The sequence below is a fragment of the Chanos chanos genome, chromosome 2, assembly GCF_902362185.1.
Source record: "Chanos chanos chromosome 2, fChaCha1.1, whole genome shotgun sequence".
NCBI lineage: Eukaryota > Metazoa > Chordata > Actinopteri > Gonorynchiformes > Chanidae > Chanos > Chanos chanos.
Genome location: NC_044496.1, coordinates 49,834,279 through 49,847,325, shown reverse-complemented (window position 1 = coordinate 49,847,325; position 13,047 = coordinate 49,834,279). Strand labels below are relative to the sequence as shown.

Sequence of the window (13,047 nt, the reverse complement as noted above, 5' to 3'; positions counted from 1 at the left end):
AAGCAGAAAAGAAGTACTTTATTCGTCTCCCACACACACACACTCACCATCATTTCCATGGTGAGAATGGCGATGTGTACCTATGGATTGCCAAATAGGTCCGGTTTGCGTTACCCAGAGTGCACCGCTTTGAATGACGTGAGACGAGAGACTGCATGAAACTTTGTACTGAGACATTCTTTTTTTGTTGTTGTTGTTGTTGTCTTTTGTTTTTCAAGATATGCCTGATTCATGAAGAAATGTATAATCAGATGTTTGTGCTTTTCTTGTGTTGGAGCATGATTTGGCTAAAGAGAGACGTAGCACTGCCTACTCTCTATGAAATGCTCTTACAGACCTATGTGTTGACTTGGGGTGTGCTTCGACAGGCATGCTTGCGCAGTGGCAGTATCGTAGCCTATGAGGTTTATCCGAGGCGCGATCATTGCTGGTTGAAAACTTTACCCAATACCCCGCCAGAACGACTTGAAAAACAGTCGGTCTTGGCAATTTTTGTCGGTCTCTTTTGAGACTTTGTTTACCTGGTATCAAAGAGAAGGTTGAATTGTTGAGAAGCTGTTCCGATGGCTTATCAATGCTTAGGCTGAGTCAGACTTTTGGTGGCTTTTTCTTGTGGCTGAGGCCGGGGAGAAGCTTTTGGTGTTTTGAAGGTGTCGCTGCGTCTGGTGCCATTTACCAGGGCAATGGGACTGGCCTGTCACGAGCATGGGCTCAGTCATCCGGTGAAGAAGCAGAAAAGAAGTACTTTATTCGTCTCCCACACACACACACTCACCATCATTTCCATGGTGAGAATGGCGATGTGTACCTATGGATTGCCAAATAGGTCCGGTTTGCGTTACCCAGAGTGCACCGCTTTGAATGACGTGAGACGAGAGACTGCATGAAACTTTGTACTGAGACATTCTTTTTTTTTTGTTGTTGTTTTTTGTTTTTCAAGATATGCCTGATTCATGAAGAAATGTATAATCAGATGTTTGTGCTTTTCTTGTGTTGGAGCATGATTTGGCTAAAGAGAGACGTAGCACTGCCTACTCTCTATGAAATGCTCTTACAGACCTATGTGTTGACTTGGGGTGTGCTTCGACAGGCATGCTTGCGCAGTGGCAGTATCGTAGCCTATGAGGTTTATCCGAGGCGCGATCATTGCTGGTTGAAAACTTTACCCAATACCCCGCCAGAACGACTTGAAAAACAGTCGGTCTTGGCAATTTTTGTCGGTCTCTTTTGAGACTTTGTTTACCTGGTATCAAAGAGAAGGTTGAATTGGTGAGAAGCTGTTCCGATGGCTTATCAATGCTTAGGCTGAGTCAGACTTTTGGTGGCTTTTTCTTGTGGCTGAGGCCGGGGAGAAGCTTTTGGTGTTTTGAAGGTGTCGCTGCGTCTGGTGCCATTTACCAGGGCAATGGGACTGGCCTGTCACGAGCATGGGCTCAGTCATCCGGTGAAGAAGCAGAAAAGAAGTACTTTATTCGTCTCCCACACACACACACTCACCATCATTTCCATGGTGAGAATGGCGATGTGTACCTATGGATTGCCAAATAGGTCCGGTTTGCGTTACCCAGAGTGCACCGCTTTGAATGACGTGAGACGAGAGACTGCATGAAACTTTGTACTGAGACATTCTTTTTTTTTTGTTGTTGTTGTTGTTTTTTGTTTTTCAAGATATGCCTGATTCATGAAGAAATGTATAATCAGATGTTTGTGCTTTTCTTGTGTTGGAGCATGATTTGGCTAAAGAGAGACGTAGCACTGCCTACTCTCTATGAAATGCTCTTACAGACATATGTGTTGACTTGGGGTGTGCTTCGACAGGCATGCTTGCGCAGTGGCAGTATCGTAGCCTATGAGGTTTATCCGAGGCGCGATCATTGCTGGTTGAAAACTTTACCCAATACCCCGCCAGAACGACTTGAAAAACAGTCGGTCTTGGCAATTTTTGTCGGTCTCTTTTGAGACTTTGTTTACCTGGTTTCAAAGAGAAGGTTGAATTGGTGAGAAGCTGTTCCGATGGCTTACCAATGCTTAGGCTGAGTCAGACTTTTGGTGGCTTTCTTGTGGCTGAGGCCGGGGAGAAGCTTTTGGTGTTTTGAAGGTGTGGCTGCGTCTGGTGCCATTTACCAGGGCAATGGGACTGGCCTGTCACGAGCATGGGCTCAGTCATCCGGTGAAGAAGCAGAAAAGAAGTACTTTATTCGTCTCCCACACACACACACTCACCATCATTTCCATGGTGAGAATGGCGATGTGTACCTATGGATTGCCAAATAGGTCCGGTTTGCGTTACCCAGAGTGCACGGCTTTGAATGACGTGAGACGAGAGACTGCATGAAACTTTGTACTGATACATTCTTTTTTTGTTGTTGTTGTTGTTGTCTTTTGTTTTTCAAGATATGCCTGATTCATGAAGAAATGTATAATCAGATGTTTGTGCTTTTCTTGTGTTGGAGCATGATTTGGCTAAAGAGAGACGTAGCACTGCCTACTCTCTATGAAATGCTCTTACAGACATATGTGTTGACTTGGGGTGTGCTTCGACAGGCATGCTTGCGCAGTGGCAGTATCGTAGCCTATGAGGTTTATCCGAGGCGCGATCATTGCTGGTTGAAAACTTTACCCAATACCCCGCCAGAACGACTTGAAAAACAGTCGGTCTTGGCAATTTTTGTCGGTCTCTTTTGAGACTTTGTTTACCTGGTATCAAAGAGAAGGTTGAATTGGTGAGAAGCTGTTCCGATGGCTTACCAATGCTTAGGCTGAGTCAGACTTTTGGTGGCTTTCTTGTGGCTGAGGCCGGGGAGAAGCTTTTGGTGTTTTGAAGGTGTCGCTGCGTCTGGTGCCATTTACCAGGGCAATGGGACTGGCCTGTCACGAGCATGGGCTCAGTCATCCGGTGAAGAAGCAGAAAAGAAGTACTTTATTCGTCTCCCACACACACACACTCACCATCATTTCCATGGTGAGAATGGCGATGTGTACCTATGGATTGCCAAATAGGTCCGGTTTGCGTTACCCAGAGTGCACGGCTTTGAATGACGTGAGACGAGAGACTGCATGAAACTTTGTACTGATACATTCTTTTTTTGTTGTTGTTGTTGTTGTCTTTTGTTTTTCAAGATATGCCTGATTCATGAAGAAATGTATAATCAGATGTTTGTGCTTTTCTTGTGTTGGAGCATGATTTGGCTAAAGAGAGACGTAGCACTGCCTACTCTCTATGAAATGCTCTTACAGACATATGTGTTGACTTGGGGTGTGCTTCGACAGGCATGCTTGCGCAGTGGCAGTATCGTAGCCTATGAGGTTTATCCGAGGCGCGATCATTGCTGGTTGAAAACTTTACCCAATACCCCGCCAGAACGACTTGAAAAACAGTTGGTCTTGGCAATTTTTGTCGGTCTCTTTTGAGACTTTGTTTACCTGGTTTCAAAGAGAAGGTTGAATTGGTGAGAAGCTGTTCCGATGGCTTACCAATGCTTAGGCTGAGTCAGACTTTTGGTGGCTTTTTCTTGTGGCTGAGGCCGGGGAGAAGCTTTTGGTGTTTTGAAGGTGTCGCTGCGTCTGGTGCCATTTACCAGGGCAATGGGACTGGCCTGTCACGAGCATGGGCTCAGTCATCCGGTGAAGAAGCAGAAAAGAAGTACTTTATTCGTCTCCCACACACACACACTCACCATCATTTCCATGGTGAGAATGGCGATGTGTACCTATGGATTGCCAAATAGGTCCGGTTTGCGTTACCCAGAGTGCACCGCTTTGAATGACGTGAGACGAGAGACTGCATGAAACTTTGTACTGAGACATTCTTTTTTTGTTGTTGTTGTCTTTTGTTTTTCAAGATATGCCTGATTCATGAAGAAATGTATAATCAGATGTTTGTGCTTTTCTTGTGTTGGAGCATGATTTGGCTAAAGAGAGACGTAGCACTGCCTACTCTCTATGAAATGCTCTTACAGACATATGTGTTGACTTGGGGTGTGCTTCGACAGGCATGCTTGCGCAGTGGCAGTATCGTAGCCTATGAGGTTTATCCGAGGCGCGATCATTGCTGGTTGAAAACTTTACCCAATACCCCGCCAGAACGACTTGAAAAACAGTCGGTCTTGGCAATTTTTGTCGGTCTCTTTTGAGACTTTGTTTACCTGGTTTCAAAGAGAAGGTTGAATTGGTGAGAAGCTGTTCCGATGGCTTACCAATGCTTAGGCTGAGTCAGACTTTTGGTGGCTTTCTTGTGGCTGAGGCCGGGGAGAAGCTTTTGGTGTTTTGAAGGTGTCGCTGCGTCTGGTGCCATTTACCAGGGCAATGGGACTGGCCTGTCACGAGCATGGGCTCAGTCATCCGGTGAAGAAGCAGAAAAGAAGTACTTTATTCGTCTCCCACACACACACACTCACCATCATTTCCATGGTGAGAATGGCGATGTGTACCTATGGATTGCCAAATAGGTCCGGTTTGCGTTACCCAGAGTGCACGGCTTTGAATGACGTGAGACGAGAGACTGCATGAAACTTTGTACTGAGACATTCTTTTTTTGTTGTTGTTGTTGTTGTCTTTTGTTTTTCAAGATATGCCTGATTCATGAAGAAATGTATAATCAGATGTTTGTGCTTTTCTTGTGTTGGAGCATGATTTGGCTAAAGAGAGACGTAGCACTGCCTACTCTCTATGAAATGCTCTTACAGACATATGTGTTGACTTGGGGTGTGCTTTGACAGGCATGCTTGCGCAGTGGCAGTATCGTAGCCTATGAGGTTTATCCGAGGCGCGATCATTGCTGGTTGAAAACTTTACCCAATACCCCGCCAGAACGACTTGAAAAACAGTCGGTCTTGGCAATTTTTGTCGGTCTCTTTTGAGACTTTGTTTACCTGGTTTCAAAGAGAAGGTTGAATTGGTGAGAAGCTGTTCCGATGGCTTACCAATGCTTAGGCTGAGTCAGACTTTTGGTGGCTTTCTTGTGGCTGAGGCCGGGGAGAAGCTTTTGGTGTTTTGAAGGTGTCGCTGCGTCTGGTGCCATTTACCAGGGCAATGGGACTGGCCTGTCACGAGCATGGGCTCAGTCATCCGGTGAAGAAGCAGAAAAGAAGTACTTTATTCGTCTCCCACACACACACACCCACCATCATTTCCATGGTGAGAATGGCGATGTGTACCTATGGATTGCCAAATAGGTCCGGTTTGCGTTACCCAGAGTGCACGGCTTTGAATGACGTGAGACGAGAGACTGCATGAAACTTTGTACTGAGACATTCTTTTTTTGTTGTTGTTGTTGTTGTCTTTTGTTTTTCAAGATATGCCTGATTCATGAAGAAATGTATAATCAGATGTTTGTGCTTTTCTTGTGTTGGAGCATGATTTGGCTAAAGAGAGACGTAGCACTGCCTACTCTCTATGAAATGCTCTTACAGACATATGTGTTGACTTGGGGTGTGCTTCGACAGGCATGCTTGCGCAGTGGCAGTATCGTAGCCTATGAGGTTTATCCGAGGCGCGATCATTGCTGGTTGAAAACTTTACCCAATACCCCGCCAGAACGACTTGAAAAACAGTCGGTCTTGGCAATTTTTGTCGGTCTCTTTTGAGACTTTGTTTACCTGGTATCAAAGAGAAGGTTGAATTGGTGAGAGGCTGTTCCGATGGCTTACCAATGCTTAGGCTGAGTCAGACTTTTGGTGGCTTTTTCTTGTGGCTGAGGCCGGGGAGAAGCTTTTGGTGTTTTGAAGGTGTCGCTGCGTCTGGTGCCATTTACCAGGGCAATGGGACTGGCCTGTCACGAGCATGGGCTCAGTCATCCGGTGAAGAAGCAGAAAAGAAGTACTTTATTCGTCTCCCACACACACACACTCACCATCATTTCCATGGTGAGAATGGCGATGTGTACCTATGGATTGCCAAATAGGTCCGGTTTGCGTTACCCAGAGTGCACGGCTTTGAATGACGTGAGACGAGAGACTGCATGAAACTTTGTACTGAGACATTCTTTTTTTGTTGTTGTTGTTGTTGTCTTTTGTTTTTCAAGATATCCCTGATTCATGAAGAAATGTATAATCAGATGTTTGTGCTTTTCTTGTGTTGGAGCATGATTTGGCTAAAGAGAGACGTAGCACTGCCTACTCTCTATGAAATGCTCTTACAGACATATGTGTTGACTTGGGGTGTGCTTCGACAGGCATGCTTGCGCAGTGGCAGTATCGTAGCCTATGAGGTTTATCCGAGGCGCGATCATTGCTGGTTGAAAACTTTACCCAATACCCCGCCAGAACGACTTGAAAAACAGTCGGTCTTGGCAATTTTTGTCGGTCTCTTTTGAGACTTTGTTTACCTGGTTTCAAAGAGAAGGTTGAATTGGTGAGAGGCTGTTCCGATGGCTTACCAATGCTTAGGCTGAGTCAGACTTTTGGTGGCTTTTTCTTGTGGCTGAGGCCGGGGAGAAGCTTTTGGTGTTTTGAAGGTGTCGCTGCGTCTGGTGCCATTTACCAGGGCAATGGGACGGGCCTGTCACGAGCATGGGCTCAGTCATCCGGTGAAGAAGCAGAAAAGAAGTACTTTATTCGTCTCCCACACACACACACTCACCATCATTTCCATGGTGAGAACGGCGATGTGTACCTATGGATTGCCAAATAGGTCCGGTTTGCGTTACCCAGAGTGCACGGCTTTGAATGACGTGAGACGAGAGACTGCATGAAACTTTGTACTGAGACATTCTTTTTTTGTTGTTGTTGTTGTTGTCTTTTGTTTTTCAAGATATGCCTGATTCATGAAGAAATGTATAATCAGATGTTTGTGCTTTTCTTGTGTTGGAGCATGATTTGGCTAAAGAGAGACGTAGCACTGCCTACTCTCTATGAAATGCTCTTACAGACATATGTGTTGACTTGGGGTGTGCTTCGACAGGCATGCTTGCGCAGTGGCAGTATCGTAGCCTATGAGATTTATCCGAGGCGCGATCATTGCTGGTTGAAAACTTTACCCAATACCCTGCCAGAACGACTTGAAAAACAGTCGGTCTTGGCAATTTTTGTCGGTCTCTTTTGAGACTTTGTTTACCTGGTTTCAAAGAGAAGGTTGAATTGGTGAGAAGCTGTTCCGATGGCTTACCAATGCTTAGGCTGAGTCAGACTTTTGGTGGCTTTCTTGTGGCTGAGGCCGGGGAGAAGCTTTTGGTGTTTTGAAGGTGTCGCTGCGTCTGGTGCCATTTACCAGGGCAATGGGACTGGCCTGTCACGAGAATGGGCTCAGTCATCCGGTGAAGAAGCAGAAAAGAAGTACTTTATTCGTCTCCCACACACACACACTCACCATCATTTCCATGGTGAGAATGGCGATGTGTACCTATGGATTGCCAAATAGGTCCGGTTTGCGTTACCCAGAGTGCACGGCTTTGAATGACGTGAGACGAGAGACTGCATGAAACTTTGTACTGAGACATTCTTTTTTTGTTGTTGTTGTTGTTGTCTTTTGTTTTTCAAGATATCCCTGATTCATGAAGAAATGTATAATCAGATGTTTGTGCTTTTCTTGTGTTGGAGCATGATTTGGCTAAAGAGAGACGTAGCACTGCCTACTCTCTATGAAATGCTCTTACAGACATATGTGTTGACTTGGGGTGTGCTTCGACAGGCATGCTTGCGCAGTGGCAGTATCGTAGCCTATGAGGTTTATCCGAGGCGCGATCATTGCTGGTTGAAAACTTTACCCAATACCCCGCCAGAACGACTTGAAAAACAGTCGGTCTTGGCAATTTTTGTCGGTCTCTTTTGAGACTTTGTTTACCTGGTATCAAAGAGAAGGTTGAATTGGTGAGAGGCTGTTCCGATGGCTTACCAATGCTTAGGCTGAGTCAGACTTTTGGTGGCTTTTTCTTGTGGCTGAGGCCGGGGAGAAGCTTTTGGTGTTTTGAAGGTGTCGCTGCGTCTGGTGCCATTTACCAGGGCAATGGGACGGGCCTGTCACGAGCATGGGCTCAGTCATCCGGTGAAGAAGCAGAAAAGAAGTACTTTATTCGTCTCCCACACACACACACTCACCATCATTTCCATGGTGAGAATGGCGATGTGTACCTATGGATTGCCAAATAGGTCCGGTTTGCGTTACCCAGAGTGCACCGCTTTGAATGACGTGAGACGAGAGACTGCATGAAACTTTGTACTGAGACATTCTTTTTTTGTTGTTGTTGTCTTTTGTTTTTCAAGATATGCCTGATTCATGAAGAAATGTATAATCAGATGTTTGTGCTTTTCTTGTGTTGGAGCATGATTTGGCTAAAGAGAGACGTAGCACTGCCTACTCTCTATGAAATGCTCTTACAGACATATGTGTTGACTTGGGGTGTGCTTCGACAGGCATGCTTGCGCAGTGGCAGTATCGTAGCCTATGAGGTTTATCCGAGGCGCGATCATTGCTGGTTGAAAACTTTACCCAATACCCCACCAGAACGACTTGAAAAACAGTCGGTCTTGGCAATTTTTGTCGGTCTCTTTTGAGACTTTGTTTACCTGGTATCAAAGAGAAGGTTGAATTGGTGAGAAGCTGTTCCGATGGCTTACCAATGCTTAGGCTGAGTCAGACTTTTGGTGGCTTTTTCTTGTGGCTGAGGCCGGGGAGAAGCTTTTGGTGTTTTGAAGGTGTCGCTGCGTCTGGTGCCATTTACCAGGGCAATGGGACGGGCCTGTCACGAGCATGGGCTCAGTCATCCGGTGAAGAAGCAGAAAAGAAGTACTTTATTCGTCTCCCACACACACACACTCACCATCATTTCCATGGTGAGAATGGCGATGTGTACCTATGGATTGCCAAATAGGTCCGGTTTGCGTTACCCAGAGTGCACCGCTTTGAATGACGTGAGACGAGAGACTGCATGAAACTTTGTACTGAGACATTCTTTTTTTGTTGTTGTTGTCTTTTGTTTTTCAAGATATGCCTGATTCATGAAGAAATGTATAATCAGATGTTTGTGCTTTTCTTGTGTTGGAGCATGATTTGGCTAAAGAGAGACGTAGCACTGCCTACTCTCTATGAAATGCTCTTACAGACATATGTGTTGACTTGGGGTGTGCTTCGACAGGCATGCTTGCGCAGTGGCAGTATCGTAGCCTATGAGGTTTATCCGAGGCGCGATCATTGCTGGTTGAAAACTTTACCCAATACCCCGCCAGAACGACTTGAAAAACAGTCGGTCTTGGCAATTTTTGTCGGTCTCTTTTGAGACTTTGTTTACCTGGTATCAAAGAGAAGGTTGAATTGGTGAGAGGCTGTTCCGATGGCTTACCAATGCTTAGGCTGAGTCAGACTTTTGGTGGCTTTTTCTTGTGGCTGAGGCCGGGGAGAAGCTTTTGGTGTTTTGAAGGTGTCGCTGCGTCTGGTGCCATTTACCAGGGCAATGGGACGGGCCTGTCACGAGCATGGGCTCAGTCATCCGGTGAAGAAGCAGAAAAGAAGTACTTTATTCGTCTCCCACACACATACACTCACCATCATTTCCATGGTGAGAATGGCGATGTGTACCTATGGATTGCCAAATAGGTCCGGTTTGCGTTACCCAGAGTGCACCGCTTTGAATGACGTGAGACGAGAGACTGCATGAAACTTTGTACTGAGACATTCTTTTTTTGTTGTTGTTGTTGTTGTTGTTTTTTTTTTTTTCAAGATATGCCTGATTCATGAAGAAATGTATAATCAGATGTTTGTGCTTTTCTTGTGTTGGAGCATGATTTGGCTAAAGAGAGACGTAGCACTGCCTACTCTCTATGAAATGCTCTTACAGACATATGTGTTGACTTGGGGTGTGCTTCGACAGGCATGCTTGCGCAGTGGCAGTATCGTAGCCTATGAGGTTTATCCGAGGCGCGATCATTGCTGGTTGAAAACTTTACCCAATACCCCACCAGAACGACTTGAAAAACAGTCGGTCTTGGCAATTTTTGTCAGTCTCTTTTGAGACTTTGTTTACCTGGTATCAAAGAGAAGGTTGAATTGGTGAGAGGCTGTTCCGATGGCTTACCAATGCTTAGGCTGAGTCAGACTTTTGGTGGCTTTTTCTTGTGGCTGAGGCCGGGGAGAAGCTTTTGGTGTTTTGAAGGTGTGGCTGCGTCTGGTGCCATTTACCAGGGCAATGGGACTGGCCTGTCACGAGCATGGGCTCAGTCATCCGGTGAAGAAGCAGAAAAGAAGTACTTTATTCGTCTCCCACACACACACACTCACCATCATTTCCATGGTGAGAATGGCGATGTGTACCTATGGATTGCCAAATAGGTCCGGTTTGCGTTACCCAGAGTGCACGGCTTTGAATGACGTGAGACGAGAGACTGCATGAAACTTTGTACTGAGACATTCTTTTTTTGTTGTTGTTGTTGTTGTCTTTTGTTTTTCAAGATATCCCTGATTCATGAAGAAATGTATAATCAGATGTTTGTGCTTTTCTTGTGTTGGAGCATGATTTGGCTAAAGAGAGACGTAGCACTGCCTACTCTCTATGAAATGCTCTTACAGACATATGTGTTGACTTGGGGTGTGCTTCGACAGGCATGCTTGCGCAGTGGCAGTATCGTAGCCTATGAGGTTTATCCGAGGCGCGATCATTGCTGGTTGAAAACTTTACCCAATACCCCGCCAGAACGACTTGAAAAACAGTCGGTCTTGGCAATTTTTGTCGGTCTCTTTTGAGACTTTGTTTACCTGGTATCAAAGAGAAGGTTGAATTGGTGAGAGGCTGTCCCGACGGCTTACCAATGCTTAGGCTGAGTCAGACTTTTGGTGGCTTTTTCTTGTGGCTGAGGCCGGGGAGAAGCTTTTGGTGTTTTGAAGGTGTCGCTGCGTCTGGTGCCATTTTCCAGGGCAATGGGACGGGCCTGTCACGAGCATGGGCTCAGTCATCCGGTGAAGAAGCAGAAAAGAAGTACTTTATTCGTCTCCCACACACACACACTCACCATCATTTCCATGGTGAGAATGGCGATGTGTACCTATGGATTGCCAAATAGGTCCGGTTTGCGTTACCCAGAGTGCACCGCTTTGAATGACGTGAGACGAGAGACTGCATGAAACTTTGAACTGAGACATTCTTTTTTTGTTGTTGTTGTCTTTTGTTTTTCAAGATATGCCTGATTCATGAAGAAATGTATAATCAGATGTTTGTGCTTTTCTTGTGTTGGAGCATGATTTGGCTAAAGAGAGACGTAGCACTGCCTACTCTCTATGAAATGCTCTTACAGACATATGTGTTGACTTGGGGTGTGCTTCGACAGGCATGCTTGCGCAGTGGCAGTATCGTAGCCTATGAGGTTTATCCGAGGCGCGATCATTGCTGGTTGAAAACTTTACCCAATACCCCGCCAGAACGACTTGAAAAACAGTCGGTCTTGGCAATTTTTGTCGGTCTCTTTTGAGACTTTGTTTACCTGGTTTCAAAGAGAAGGTTGAATTGGTGAGAAGCTGTTCCGATGGCTTACCAATGCTTAGGCTGAGTCAGACTTTTGGTGGCTTTCTTGTGGCTGAGGCCGGGGAGAAGCTTTTGGTGTTTTGAAGGTGTCGCTGCGTCTGGTGCCATTTACCAGGGCAATGGGACTGGCCTGTCACGAGAATGGGCTCAGTCATCTGGTGAAGAAGCAGAAAAGAAGTACTTTATTCGTCTCCCACACACACACACTCACCATCATTTCCATGGTGAGAATGGCGATGTGTACCTATGGATTGCCAAATAGGTCCGGTTTGCGTTACCCAGAGTGCACGGCTTTGAATGACGTGAGACGAGAGACTGCATGAAACTTTGTACTGAGACATTCTTTTTTTGTTGTTGTTGTCTTTTGTTTTTCAAGATATGCCTGATTCATGAAGAAATGTATAATCAGATGTTTGTGCTTTTCTTGTGTTGGAGCATGATTTGGCTAAAGAGAGATGTAGCACTGCCTACTCTCTATGAAATGCTCTTACAGACATATGTGTTGACTTGGGGTGTGCTTCGACAGGCATGCTTGCGCAGTGGCAGTATCGTAGCCTATGAGGTTTATCCGAGGCGCGATCATTGCTGGTTGAAAACTTTACCCAATACCCCGCCAGAACGACTTGAAAAACAGTCGGTCTTGGCAATTTTTGTCGGTCTCTTTTGAGGCTTTGTTTACCTGGTTTCAAAGAGAAGGTTGAATTGGTGAGAAGCTGTTCCGATGGCTTACCAATGCTTAGGCTGAGTCAGACTTTTGGTGGCTTTCTTGTGGCTGAGGCCGGGGAGAAGCTTTTGGTGTTTTGAAGGTGTCGCTGCGTCTGGTGCCATTTACCAGGGCAATGGGACTGGCCTGTCACGAGCATGGGCTCAGTCATCCGGTGAAGAAGCAGAAAAGAAGTACTTTATTCGTCTCCCACACACACACACTCACCATCATTTCCATGGTGAGAATGGCGATGTGTACCTATGGATTGCCAAATAGGTCCGGTTTGCGTTACCCAGAGTGCACCGCTTTGAATGACGTGAGACGAGAGATTGCATGAAACTTTGTACTGAGACATTCTTTTTTTGTTGTTGTTGTCTTTTGTTTTTCAAGATATCCTTGATTCATGAAGAAATGTATAATCAGATGTTTGTACTTTTCTTGTGTTGGAGCATGATTTGGCTAAAGAGAGATGTAGCACTGCCTACTCTCTATGAAATGCTCTTACAGACATATGTGTTGACTTGGGGTGTGCTTCGACAGGCATGCTTGCGCAGTGGCAGTATCGTAGCCTATGAGGTTTATCCGAGGCGCGATCATTGCTGGTTGAAAACTTTACCCAATACCCCGCCAGAACGACTTGAAAAACAGTCGGTCTTGGCAATTTTTGTCGGTCTCTTTTGAGACTTTGTTTACCTGGTTTCAAAGAGAAGGTTGAATTGGTGAGAAGCTGTTCCGATGGCTTACCAATGCTTAGGCTGAGTCAGACTTTTGGTGGCTTTCTTATGGCTGAGGCCGGGGAGAAGCTTTTGGTGTTTTGAAGGTGTCGCTGCGTCTGGTGCCATTTACCAGGGCAATGGGACTGGCCTGTCACGAGCATGGGCTCAGTCATCCGGTG

General features: G+C 45.8%; 18 non-coding genes across 18 annotated transcripts; all 18 read left to right on the top strand.

The window, feature by feature from the left end:
* Positions 1–370: 370 nt before the first annotated feature.
* Positions 371–511, top strand: LOC115806260 (U4 spliceosomal RNA). Its single transcript, XR_004025161.1, has one exon. It is a non-coding gene; the product is annotated as a U4 spliceosomal RNA (small nuclear RNA).
* Positions 512–1,092: 581 nt separating this feature from the next.
* On the top strand, positions 1,093–1,233 carry LOC115806259 (U4 spliceosomal RNA). The gene has a single exon (XR_004025160.1). It is a non-coding gene; the product is annotated as a U4 spliceosomal RNA (small nuclear RNA).
* Positions 1,234–1,820: 587 nt separating this feature from the next.
* On the top strand, positions 1,821–1,961 carry LOC115806258 (U4 spliceosomal RNA). The gene has a single exon (XR_004025159.1). It is a non-coding gene; the product is annotated as a U4 spliceosomal RNA (small nuclear RNA).
* A 585-nt stretch (positions 1,962–2,546) lies between these two features.
* LOC115806257 (U4 spliceosomal RNA) lies at positions 2,547–2,687 on the top strand. Its single transcript, XR_004025158.1, has one exon. It is a non-coding gene; the product is annotated as a U4 spliceosomal RNA (small nuclear RNA).
* A 585-nt stretch (positions 2,688–3,272) lies between these two features.
* LOC115806278 (U4 spliceosomal RNA) lies at positions 3,273–3,413 on the top strand. Its single transcript, XR_004025178.1, has one exon. It is a non-coding gene; the product is annotated as a U4 spliceosomal RNA (small nuclear RNA).
* Positions 3,414–3,994: 581 nt separating this feature from the next.
* On the top strand, positions 3,995–4,135 carry LOC115806255 (U4 spliceosomal RNA). The gene has a single exon (XR_004025156.1). It is a non-coding gene; the product is annotated as a U4 spliceosomal RNA (small nuclear RNA).
* A 585-nt stretch (positions 4,136–4,720) lies between these two features.
* Positions 4,721–4,861, top strand: LOC115806254 (U4 spliceosomal RNA). The gene has a single exon (XR_004025155.1). It is a non-coding gene; the product is annotated as a U4 spliceosomal RNA (small nuclear RNA).
* Positions 4,862–5,446: 585 nt separating this feature from the next.
* Positions 5,447–5,587, top strand: LOC115806253 (U4 spliceosomal RNA). Its single transcript, XR_004025154.1, has one exon. It is a non-coding gene; the product is annotated as a U4 spliceosomal RNA (small nuclear RNA).
* A 587-nt stretch (positions 5,588–6,174) lies between these two features.
* Positions 6,175–6,315, top strand: LOC115806252 (U4 spliceosomal RNA). The gene has a single exon (XR_004025153.1). It is a non-coding gene; the product is annotated as a U4 spliceosomal RNA (small nuclear RNA).
* Positions 6,316–6,902: 587 nt separating this feature from the next.
* Positions 6,903–7,043, top strand: LOC115806211 (U4 spliceosomal RNA). Its single transcript, XR_004025116.1, has one exon. It is a non-coding gene; the product is annotated as a U4 spliceosomal RNA (small nuclear RNA).
* Positions 7,044–7,628: 585 nt separating this feature from the next.
* Positions 7,629–7,769, top strand: LOC115806251 (U4 spliceosomal RNA). The gene has a single exon (XR_004025152.1). It is a non-coding gene; the product is annotated as a U4 spliceosomal RNA (small nuclear RNA).
* A 581-nt stretch (positions 7,770–8,350) lies between these two features.
* LOC115806292 (U4 spliceosomal RNA) lies at positions 8,351–8,491 on the top strand. The gene has a single exon (XR_004025190.1). It is a non-coding gene; the product is annotated as a U4 spliceosomal RNA (small nuclear RNA).
* A 581-nt stretch (positions 8,492–9,072) lies between these two features.
* On the top strand, positions 9,073–9,213 carry LOC115806250 (U4 spliceosomal RNA). Its single transcript, XR_004025151.1, has one exon. It is a non-coding gene; the product is annotated as a U4 spliceosomal RNA (small nuclear RNA).
* Positions 9,214–9,804: 591 nt separating this feature from the next.
* LOC115806282 (U4 spliceosomal RNA) lies at positions 9,805–9,945 on the top strand. The gene has a single exon (XR_004025182.1). It is a non-coding gene; the product is annotated as a U4 spliceosomal RNA (small nuclear RNA).
* A 587-nt stretch (positions 9,946–10,532) lies between these two features.
* On the top strand, positions 10,533–10,673 carry LOC115806249 (U4 spliceosomal RNA). The gene has a single exon (XR_004025150.1). It is a non-coding gene; the product is annotated as a U4 spliceosomal RNA (small nuclear RNA).
* A 581-nt stretch (positions 10,674–11,254) lies between these two features.
* LOC115806240 (U4 spliceosomal RNA) lies at positions 11,255–11,395 on the top strand. The gene has a single exon (XR_004025142.1). It is a non-coding gene; the product is annotated as a U4 spliceosomal RNA (small nuclear RNA).
* Positions 11,396–11,974: 579 nt separating this feature from the next.
* LOC115806281 (U4 spliceosomal RNA) lies at positions 11,975–12,115 on the top strand. The gene has a single exon (XR_004025181.1). It is a non-coding gene; the product is annotated as a U4 spliceosomal RNA (small nuclear RNA).
* Positions 12,116–12,694: 579 nt separating this feature from the next.
* Positions 12,695–12,835, top strand: LOC115806228 (U4 spliceosomal RNA). The gene has a single exon (XR_004025131.1). It is a non-coding gene; the product is annotated as a U4 spliceosomal RNA (small nuclear RNA).
* Positions 12,836–13,047: the final 212 nt, after the last annotated feature.